The sequence below is a fragment of the Mandrillus leucophaeus genome, unplaced genomic scaffold (genome assembly GCF_000951045.1).
Source record: "Mandrillus leucophaeus isolate KB7577 unplaced genomic scaffold, Mleu.le_1.0 Scaffold41, whole genome shotgun sequence".
Classification (NCBI taxonomy): Eukaryota; Metazoa; Chordata; class Mammalia; order Primates; family Cercopithecidae; genus Mandrillus; species Mandrillus leucophaeus.
In genome coordinates this window covers 97780-107060 of record NW_012104365.1, presented here as the reverse complement: position 1 = coordinate 107060, position 9281 = coordinate 97780, and the positions used below count along the sequence as shown (strand labels likewise).

Here is a 9281-nt window from a genome sequence, read left to right as displayed (position 1 = left end):
AGGACACATTATTTTTACTGCAGAAAGTTTATTTTTAAAAGAAGTTGAACTGCTTCAGATGTAGAATGCTGGAAAGACCATCACTCCCATTCTTACTACTCCAATAGAAAAGCAAGCCAGATAATTTGAAATTTTGCAACTTTTCTTTAATCCAGCAGAGATCTGAGGTTGCAAGGCAACCAGCTAACCTGAAATGTAAGGAAAGATAGGTACCTCTAAGGACAGCCAGGACTGGAAAACTTGCTTACCTGGAGTAGATGCCATCAGATGCTGGTAGGAAAAAAAAATAGCTAGAATATTTAACAAATTGCTAAAGGCTGAGCATGGGCTGCTGAGACTCTATGGCACTTCTGAGAGCCACAGACATAAGAAGAATTCGCTCTATATGCAGGCTTGTTTCCACAGCTGAACTGGGTGCTCACAAAAAAAGATAGGAAAGGGCAAGATGAGAATACTGAGAAAGCATCCCTTGCAGCATAGAACTGGGGGAGGGGGACAGAAACCACTGCAGAAAAAGCACAAATCCTCACCTGGATTTCCCTAACAAACGTCTAGGGGAAGGGCAATGAAACCTGCTGCCATGAGGGCACTAATGAAAATGGGAAATTACAACAACAGCAACCCCCATCCTCACACTATTCCTGGTGTATAGTAGGGTGGGCAGGAATGCATCCTAAGCCCAGACCAATAGCTGGGAGATAGACAGAACCACAAAGTGCCTGGCTAAGACTGAGACACAGTAAGCACAACAGAGGATATTCCCCAACCTCTACTACCAGGCAAACAGATATGGAGTAGCAGGTAACTGTGGTCTGTTCCTGGGAGAGGGACAAGAGACAGGAGAGAGACTCAATCTATGGCAAAGCACAAAGGAAGACTAAAAGCTGAGGGTGGAGCAGATGTTGAAAAAAATCCTCTGCAAACCAACCCCCAACTTAAACTCAAGCTAACACAAAAGGACTTTGAAGCTGGCAGCACACTGGGAGCAACTATAGCCAACAATGAAATCTAACATAGCTGAATTCCTAAATAGACCAACTCAACTGCCTATACTGAAGTCCTAGGAGAAATAAAGACATGCTCCATTCCCAGATGTTAAAACCTCAGTATATATTGTCCTACGTAAGATGTCTGGCTTTCAATTTAAAAAATGTGAGGCATTCAAAGAAGTGAGAGAAAAAAACAACACACTGTCAAGAGACAAAAAAATCAGCAGAATTAGACACAGCTATGATACAGATGATGGAATTATTAGATAGGAATTTTAAATAACTGATCAAAATGTTATAGACTCTAGCGGAAATGAGAACACCATGAATTATCACATAGGTAAGTTCAGCAGAGGAATGAAACTATAAGAAAAAAAAATCAAATGGAAATTCTTGAAATAAAAATTACACTCATAAAAATAATGATTTTGATAGGCTCATTAGTAAATTTAACACAGGTAAGAAAAGAATCAACTAATTTAAGCATAGGTCAATAGAAATTATTCAAGCTCAAAGAGGAAAAGGAGTTTTAAAAATAAGCAGGGTATCCAAGAATTGTGAGGCAATAACAAATGGTCTAGCAGAATGGTAATTGGAATTCCAGAATGAGAAGACAGAATGAGGCAGAAAAAAATATTTGAAGAAATAGTTATCTAATTGACATTTATAAAACACTCCATCCAAGTACGCAAGAAACATTAACCAAAGCAAACCATTTTATGGGCCATGGAACCAATATTAATACATTAAAATACAAAAAAATATACATTAATACATTAAAATAGTTGAAATTATACAAAAAGCATTTTTCAAAACTAATGACAGACACCAAACCACAGATCCAAAAAGTTCAGAGTACACCAACCAGGATAAATTAAGCAAAAACAAATACTTAGAAATAGCTTATTCAAACTGCTGAACACTAAAGATAAAGAGAAAATCATAAATGTAGGCAGAGAAAAATAGTACATACAGAGGAACAATAATAAGAATTACATCAGACTTCCCCTGAGATGTCAGGCAAGCCACAAGACAATACAAATGCTAAAACTACAACAACAACAACAAAAACTATTAACCCAAAATGTATCCCAGCCTGTGGGCCAAATCTAGCCCACGGTCTGTTTTTGTAAATAAAGATTTTTCCTGGACCAAAGCCACACAAGTTCATGTATGTATTGTCTATGACTGCTTTTACACTATGACAGAGTCCAGAATTTGTGGACTACAAGACCTAAAATATTTGACCCTTTACAGAAAAAATTTGTCAACTCCTAATCTAAAAGATAACTGACTTTCAAAAAAGTAGTAGCAAAAACAAAAGTAGTAACAAGCTGTTGTGTACTCATAGCATACATAAAAATAAAATGTTAATATATGACACCAATGACACAAAAGTGTTGGAGAAAAGAATAATTAACATATTTTGTAAGTTTCTTAGACTAGATATAAAGTAGTATATTATTTGAGGTTAGAATTTTTTATTAAAGATGCATGTTATAAAACTTGGGTCAACAACTAAAAATTTTTAAAGAGACATAAATAATAATAAGCTTTTAGTGAAGATGCAACAATCATAAACAAAGGAAAGGAAATAATGAAGATAAGAGTAGACATTAATGAAATTGAATAGAACTATTCTATTGGTTGAGAATGACTGAGGGTGAAGAGAGATCATCATCCCCAAGGAAGGATTTAGGGGTGAAGGAACCCTTCTGTATCTTGATGTGATGGTTGCACACTGGATACATTTATCGAAATTCCACAGAACTGTACACTAAAAAGACTAGACTTTACTGCATGCAAATTATACCTTAATGAAAAATGGGTAAAACACAGAAATGGGAAGCAGTATCTTTCATGGCAAATGGAAGATGACCATCTTTTGTTTTAAAGACAATGAAAACAAAGCATTGAAATAAAATTTTGGCTAGATACTGCTCCCTGGTCACAAGCTCTGAGCCTGAGGACTGCTTTACCTCAGTAAAGGAGAGCTTGACAAGTTTTAAGTGGTGTTGAAGATACACCATCTCCCAACAGAGACTTTTTCTTTAACAATACAACCAAGAAAAGATTCAATGATAGTTCGTGGCTTATCTACATAGCACCTGAAATCATTTCTGCCATCTCTGGTGGGAAACACCACACCTCAGGCTGGGCCATCAAGGGAGGCAGCCTGGCTGGGTCCCCAACAGCTTTTTGCTGGGCTTCCCTGACCTCTTCCCAGAGGAGGCACACTTTGCAGCCTCCTTTCTGGTTTCCTTCCCTGGAGTCTGTACATTTTACTGCCCCCAAAGTTGAGAAAGCATCACCGCCTGGCAGGGCCCTAAGTTTCACTCCTTCTCAGGAAATCTGCACTTTCACTGGCTTTTGGAGTCAGAAAACTTCGGAAGTTCTGCCTCTCCTGGTACAGTTGCCGATGACTGAGAACAGATTTCTGAATTTTGAGGATGCTCAAAGCCCTCCGTCAACCCTCATCACACCCAGAGAAAGTCCACGGCTTCACCCCATTTCCACCAGGGGCTCATCCCCCACCCCTCCCAATAGGCATTTGTTGAGTGAATGACTGTGTGATGGGCTTTTCTGGTTTCTAGTTTTCTGTAATAAGACTGTATTTTACCTCGTAATAAGTAAAAAAAAAAAAAAAGAGGAAAGAAACCTGCACCCCAGGCGACAGAACATTGTAGGGTTGAAAAGGAGAGTGTATGGCTTCTCACAGCTGAGAACCACGCTGGACACTGTTCATCTCCCTTCAATGTGCCTGGAGTGTTTAATGGGTGAACCATCTAGGTACAGATGGAGAGAGGCTTGCTGAGATCACACTGGTGGACGGTGATTTAGCTGCACTGGAGCCTGGACTCCTCACCCATCGGATCCTGCCTCCTCCTTCCCCTCATCACCATGAGTCAGCATTATCCAGCATGGCCCTGTGCCAAGCTCTGGTCTTGGGGGCTTTACCCACATCATCCCATTTACTCAGAACAGCCATCCAAGACTGGTTCGTGTGGTACAACAAACATACAAACATCAAAATCACATACACAATGGTGAGCTGGCCCCTGTCCCATGTCCACACTAGCGCAGACCTTACTGTGGGGACAGGATCACCAGCACTGGTTTCTTTGTTCCCGTCCCCTGCCCCTTTTACATTTTTTGTAGAATATGGATATTGAAATCCACCATACACTCTCTTTTTCAATAAGCCACTCAGCTCTGGAGACACAGCTGGACCCTGTGGATTTGGCGAGATGCAGGAGTGAGCCATCCAGAGCCATCTTGGAGACCAGCTTCCAAGGAGAAGCCCACTGGTCTTCACCAACGCATGTAGACACCCACCGGCTTCCCACAACGTTCAGGCTAAGGTCTGGGCCATGGCACCCCAAAAACCCTTTCCGTTCACCTTTCTTTGGCGCCACCAGGCCACAAACATCTAAGCTACAATAAACACGGTAGCAAAGAAGACACGGGGGGACTGTCACACACACCATCCTGTATCACCCACAGCTCTCTTCCCATTTCGTGGCTCCTCCACGACCCGCAGAGTCCACAAACAGTGCCAGGGGCACTCAGACCCCTCGTGGTCCTTGGACGTTGGTGGGAGATCTGGTTTTACTTTGTTCAAATTGTTTGCTAAAACTAATGGCGTGTTTCTTAATTTCCTGGAGCTTGGGGAAAACAGCCCAGGGAAAAAAAAAAAAATCAGCCTCTGATTCATTTTCTCCCTTCCTTCCCTAAATGAAAGAGAAAACTCAATGAATGCCCGTGGTTGATAGCTGTGAGTACCTTGAATCAAAGCCCTGCTTCCCCGTATGGTATAGAGTCTTGGAGGAGCCTTCGAAGCTAGCTCCTTTCAACAAGTTTCAATAAAAGTGCCCTGCCATCAACAAAGGCACAAGCGAATCTCAGCCCCATCAAATCCAAGCGTTTGTCACCCTGAAGCCTGGTGGGAAGGCTTTTGGGGTCAGGGAACCAAGGGGAGGCCAGGGGTGGAAGGAACAATATCTTGTTAACTTTTTTTCTTGAGGGCAGTTTGCAACTTCACTACCACCCCAACTTGCATTTACCTTGGCCTGAAGAATTGGGACGTTCTGCAGTAAGGTCCATAAATTCCTTTTTTAAGCTAGCATGAGCCAAATATAACAAGTAGCTGTCCAGACCTGTTTAAAAAGAATAAACCCCAGCTAAGCACATAAATAACAGCCCACTGCCTTTTATCATATAAACATGGCTGGAAAGCCAAATGCGCTACAGAGCCTAAACACAGATTCTCATTGTTATCTCATTAAGTCCATTAAATATGCAGGAAGGAAAATGCTTTCATATCTTGGGCCTGCTTTAAACTATCAGGGAACAGATTAGAGTCAATGAATGCTGTGAACTCTGAAACTGCCAGCCCTGGATGGGGAGTGTGGGGGGTGCTCCCAGTGGAATCCGGGTCCGCACCTGTCACAGACAAGAGTTCATAAAATCTAAGTGGACTCTGATGTGCACCTCCCTCCCTCCCCCGGCCCCACGCCCCCATTGCTGGAAACTTCAGTGCCTCATCTGTAACTCACGAATCAGGATCAAGAGATAAACCCCCACCTCTGAGACAGAGAGTCGGTAGACTCCAAGCAGAAACTGTGCAAAAGTCTCTTGCCGGTGCTCCGGAAATTGCCAGGGGTTCCAGGCCGCAAGGCGAGACGGCTAAGTTGCTTCTGGCAAGTTGGAAAGAGCTTATCAATTATTCATGCAACTGGATAAACAGGGATTTTATCTTGTAGCATGAATCAAGAGATAAAAATTCCATTTCAAGAGAGAGGGGTGGAGACTAAACCCTGAGTGTTAATTGTAAACTGAAAAAAAAGAAGAGGGAAGGAAGGGAAAAAAGGTCTTAGGCTTGGGTTGTGCTGTGAGCACTTGTAAGATCCCCCACCCCCAAATATTGCTTCTCCAATTCCCCAAGACCCCCCAAACTAGGCAGATGGCCAGAAGAGAAACAGAAAAGAAACAGAGAGTGCCGTCTGTTCACCTTGAATTTAGCTAACCTGCTCCCTGGGTGACATACCAGCCCTCTTATTGGCATAACGTGCCAGCCAGAACAGAACCAACCACTTGCAAGCTGATGGTGGGGGGATTGTAAACCCCCAAACACCACCCTTTTAAGGTATTTCTGTTTAAAATCAATGTGCTGCTTCCAGACTGAAATCCAAAGCAGAGGAAAGTGTACAAACAGCTGCCTAACAAGGCGGAAGGCTCAAAGCAAAACAAAACAAAGGCAAATCCAACATGCAGGATATTTTGGCCAAAAAATAAGATTTCTTTTTTCATGTCCCTTGCCCACCCACTACCCATAGCCTTGCGTCTAACAGTTCCTTAAAGACTAGGAAATTAACCCAAAAGATGAAATTAAGGAATTAGTGGTTTATCAAGGCATTCACATTATTAAATTTGACCATAGATGAGAGTATTTATATGTATATATAAAATTCATCCATCCCAGCGTTAGCCGGGGTTGTCCCTGGGCTGAAGGACTATACGTAACTTTCATTTTTCTTCTTTCCACTTTGTATTTTCCAAGTAGCATATTAGGAACACTGTTAATTTTACAATGAGAGAGATAAATAATAAACTCAGTGCTTTTAAAATCCTGTATGAGGAGCATATATTGATTTTTATAATGCGGGCTAACAATAAACTTTATAACTGACATAATTTGAAGCCACACATGTTCCCTAACTTTTCTTTTTTCCCCCCTTCGACAAAAGCCTCTGAAAACAAGGAATCTGTCACAATAGCTTTTGCCTTTTCTTGCGACCCAGCTGGTGGATGGGAGTGCGGGGCCAATGGGTACAGAAAGGTGAGACCCTGCTCCAAGCAGCTCTTCTGCACACACGAGCAGACATCAGAGGATGGGGACCGAACCATGCTCTTCGGCAAGCCCTGGTGGATCTACATCACTCCAGACTGTCAGTGTCACGGCCAGAGGGACCTGAGTGTCTGGGTGACACCCGACCACCATTCTGGCCAACCCTCTGCCCCTTGCTGTGCCTCAGTCTCTCCATAGTCTCTTTTGCTTACCATACTTTTTGGATCACAGACACAGGAAGTTGCATTTAACATTACTGAGTTCATGGCATGCTAACAACCTTGGTCTATGTTGGGCCCCTCATCTGTCTTATTTTCTTATTGTATACATTTTTCCCTTTGCCCCCACTCCCATCTCCACACCCGTTTCCTTCCTTCCTCCTCCTGAAAGACATCCCCTGGAGTATGTCTAATGGATTGCCTTAGATGCACACACGTGAAATGCAAGCAACACTTGCGTGCAGGTTTGTGTTCTGGGTTTATATGAATGTGCTCTTCTGCTCAAGAGATGATGTGCTTTCCGGATCTCTCTGTGCCATCGTGTATCTCCTTGCTCCGACAGCCATGGATCCCTCTTTGCAGTCTTCACATTTGATAGCCACTTAGAGGCCACCACTTCCCACCCCATGAAGAGCACTATGGTGATCCTGAGATGACACTGGGGAGGAGGAGGCTCAGAGACCAGCCTCTCTGCCTCCCTTCCCTGTCCTCTCCTCTCTAGGTGGCTCCCAAGAGGTCATTTGAAAATGAGTGGACCTGGTCTGCAGAGGCCTCCCAGCTCCAACATCCTGCAGTGCTGAGCCCAACTTGGGGTCTTGGGTGATGTGAGCCACTCATCCATAAACCCACCCAGTCCCCTCTGAAATAATGGTGACATCTGCCCTCTTACCAAAGACCTGCAGCCCACCAGGCCCCACACTGAGGGCTTTACTTGTGTCATCTCATTACATTTTCCCCAAACCTGAGGATTCTCCCTTTGCAGTTGAGCAACACAAGGCTCAGAAGGCTGTGCCCAAAGGCCCAAAGTCATGTACCTCATGAAGGGCAGCACCAAGACATGAGCCCCATTAGACGCCCAAAGCCTTCCTTCCACCATGAGCGGGCAACCTCTCCTCCATCCTGCATCAACAGAAGCCCTCGCTCAGGCTGAATTTTCTTGCCTCCCAAGTAGAATGAACCAAGCCAACCCATTCTTTCTACAGACCGCCTGCAAGCCCTGGTGGGTCTACATAGCATCAAACGGTCAGCTCCACGACCAGAGGGACCTGACTGTCTGGGTGTCATGTTGATGAAGCTATTGGTGCCAGACTCAGCTGCTCAGCCGCCATTCCACAGCCTGCCATGAGTGACCCCGGCATCAGTGAACGGTTTGAGCTGGGCTGGGGACCCAGAAATTTAACAAAAACAAATCCCCAAACCTCCCAGGCAAACAAGGCTGGCCACATAAGAGCAGGCATTTGCTCTTCGCTCAACAGCACCTGCCTGTCACACTGGTGCTGTGGCTGTTCACAGGAAGAACACAAGGCCCCGCCTTTGTGAGAAAGCACCCTTTAAGTGCAGGGATTAAGATGTGTCTCCACAGCTTGAGTTAACACATTAATGAATTGTTACTAAAAAATTAACAAACCATTCGGTGTGAGCACCACCCAGAGCAACAATTACGACAAATGGAGTGTTAGTCATCCACCCACCCACCCATCCACTCACCCTTTCACACACCCATCCACTCATTAGCCCACCCACCTACCCATCCATCACCTATCCATCCACTCACCCATTCACCTATCCATCTACCCACCCACCCGCCTATTCACCCACCCACCTATCAACCCTCCCACCTATCCACCCACCAACCTATCCACCCTCCCATCTATCCACACACCCACCTATCCACCCACCCATACACTCATCCACTCACACACACACCCATTAGCCCACCCACCTACCCCTCCATCATCTATCCATCCACTCACCCATCCACCTATCCAACCACCCACCCAACCATCCACCCAACCACTCACTCACTCACTCCCTCATCCACCTATCCATTCACTCACTCATTAACCCACCCACCTATCCACCCACCTACCCACTCACTCATCCACCCATCTCCCCACCCATCCACCCACCCACCCATTTACTCACCCACTCATGCACCCATCCACCCATTAACTCACCCACCTACCCACCCATTCATCCATCTATCCAATTACCCACCCACTCATCCACCCATTAATCCACCAAACCATCCACCCACTGACCCATCCACCCATTCATCCACCCATCCACCCACTCATCCACTCATCCATCCATCCATCCACCCATCCATCTCACCCCCATCCACCTACCCATCCTCCTCCCCTTCCATTCACCCACTCACTCATCCATCCATCTATCCATCCACCAACCCAGTCACCCATGCATCCATCTATCCATCCACCCCCC

The 9281-nt window shown here is 44.7% G+C and overlaps 1 long non-coding RNA gene across 1 annotated transcript in view; it reads right to left on the bottom strand.

The window, feature by feature from the left end:
* Window positions 1–4046: 4046 nt before the first annotated feature.
* The window catches only part of LOC105548334, a 10044-nt gene continuing 4809 nt past the window's right edge, over window positions 4047–9281 (bottom strand). The window contains exons 2-3 of the long non-coding RNA XR_001007373.1: window positions 5574–5686; window positions 4047–5146 (exon numbers count right to left, since the gene is read on the bottom strand). This is a non-coding gene — a long non-coding RNA (uncharacterized LOC105548334). The remainder of the gene's footprint in view (window positions 5147–5573; window positions 5687–9281) is intronic.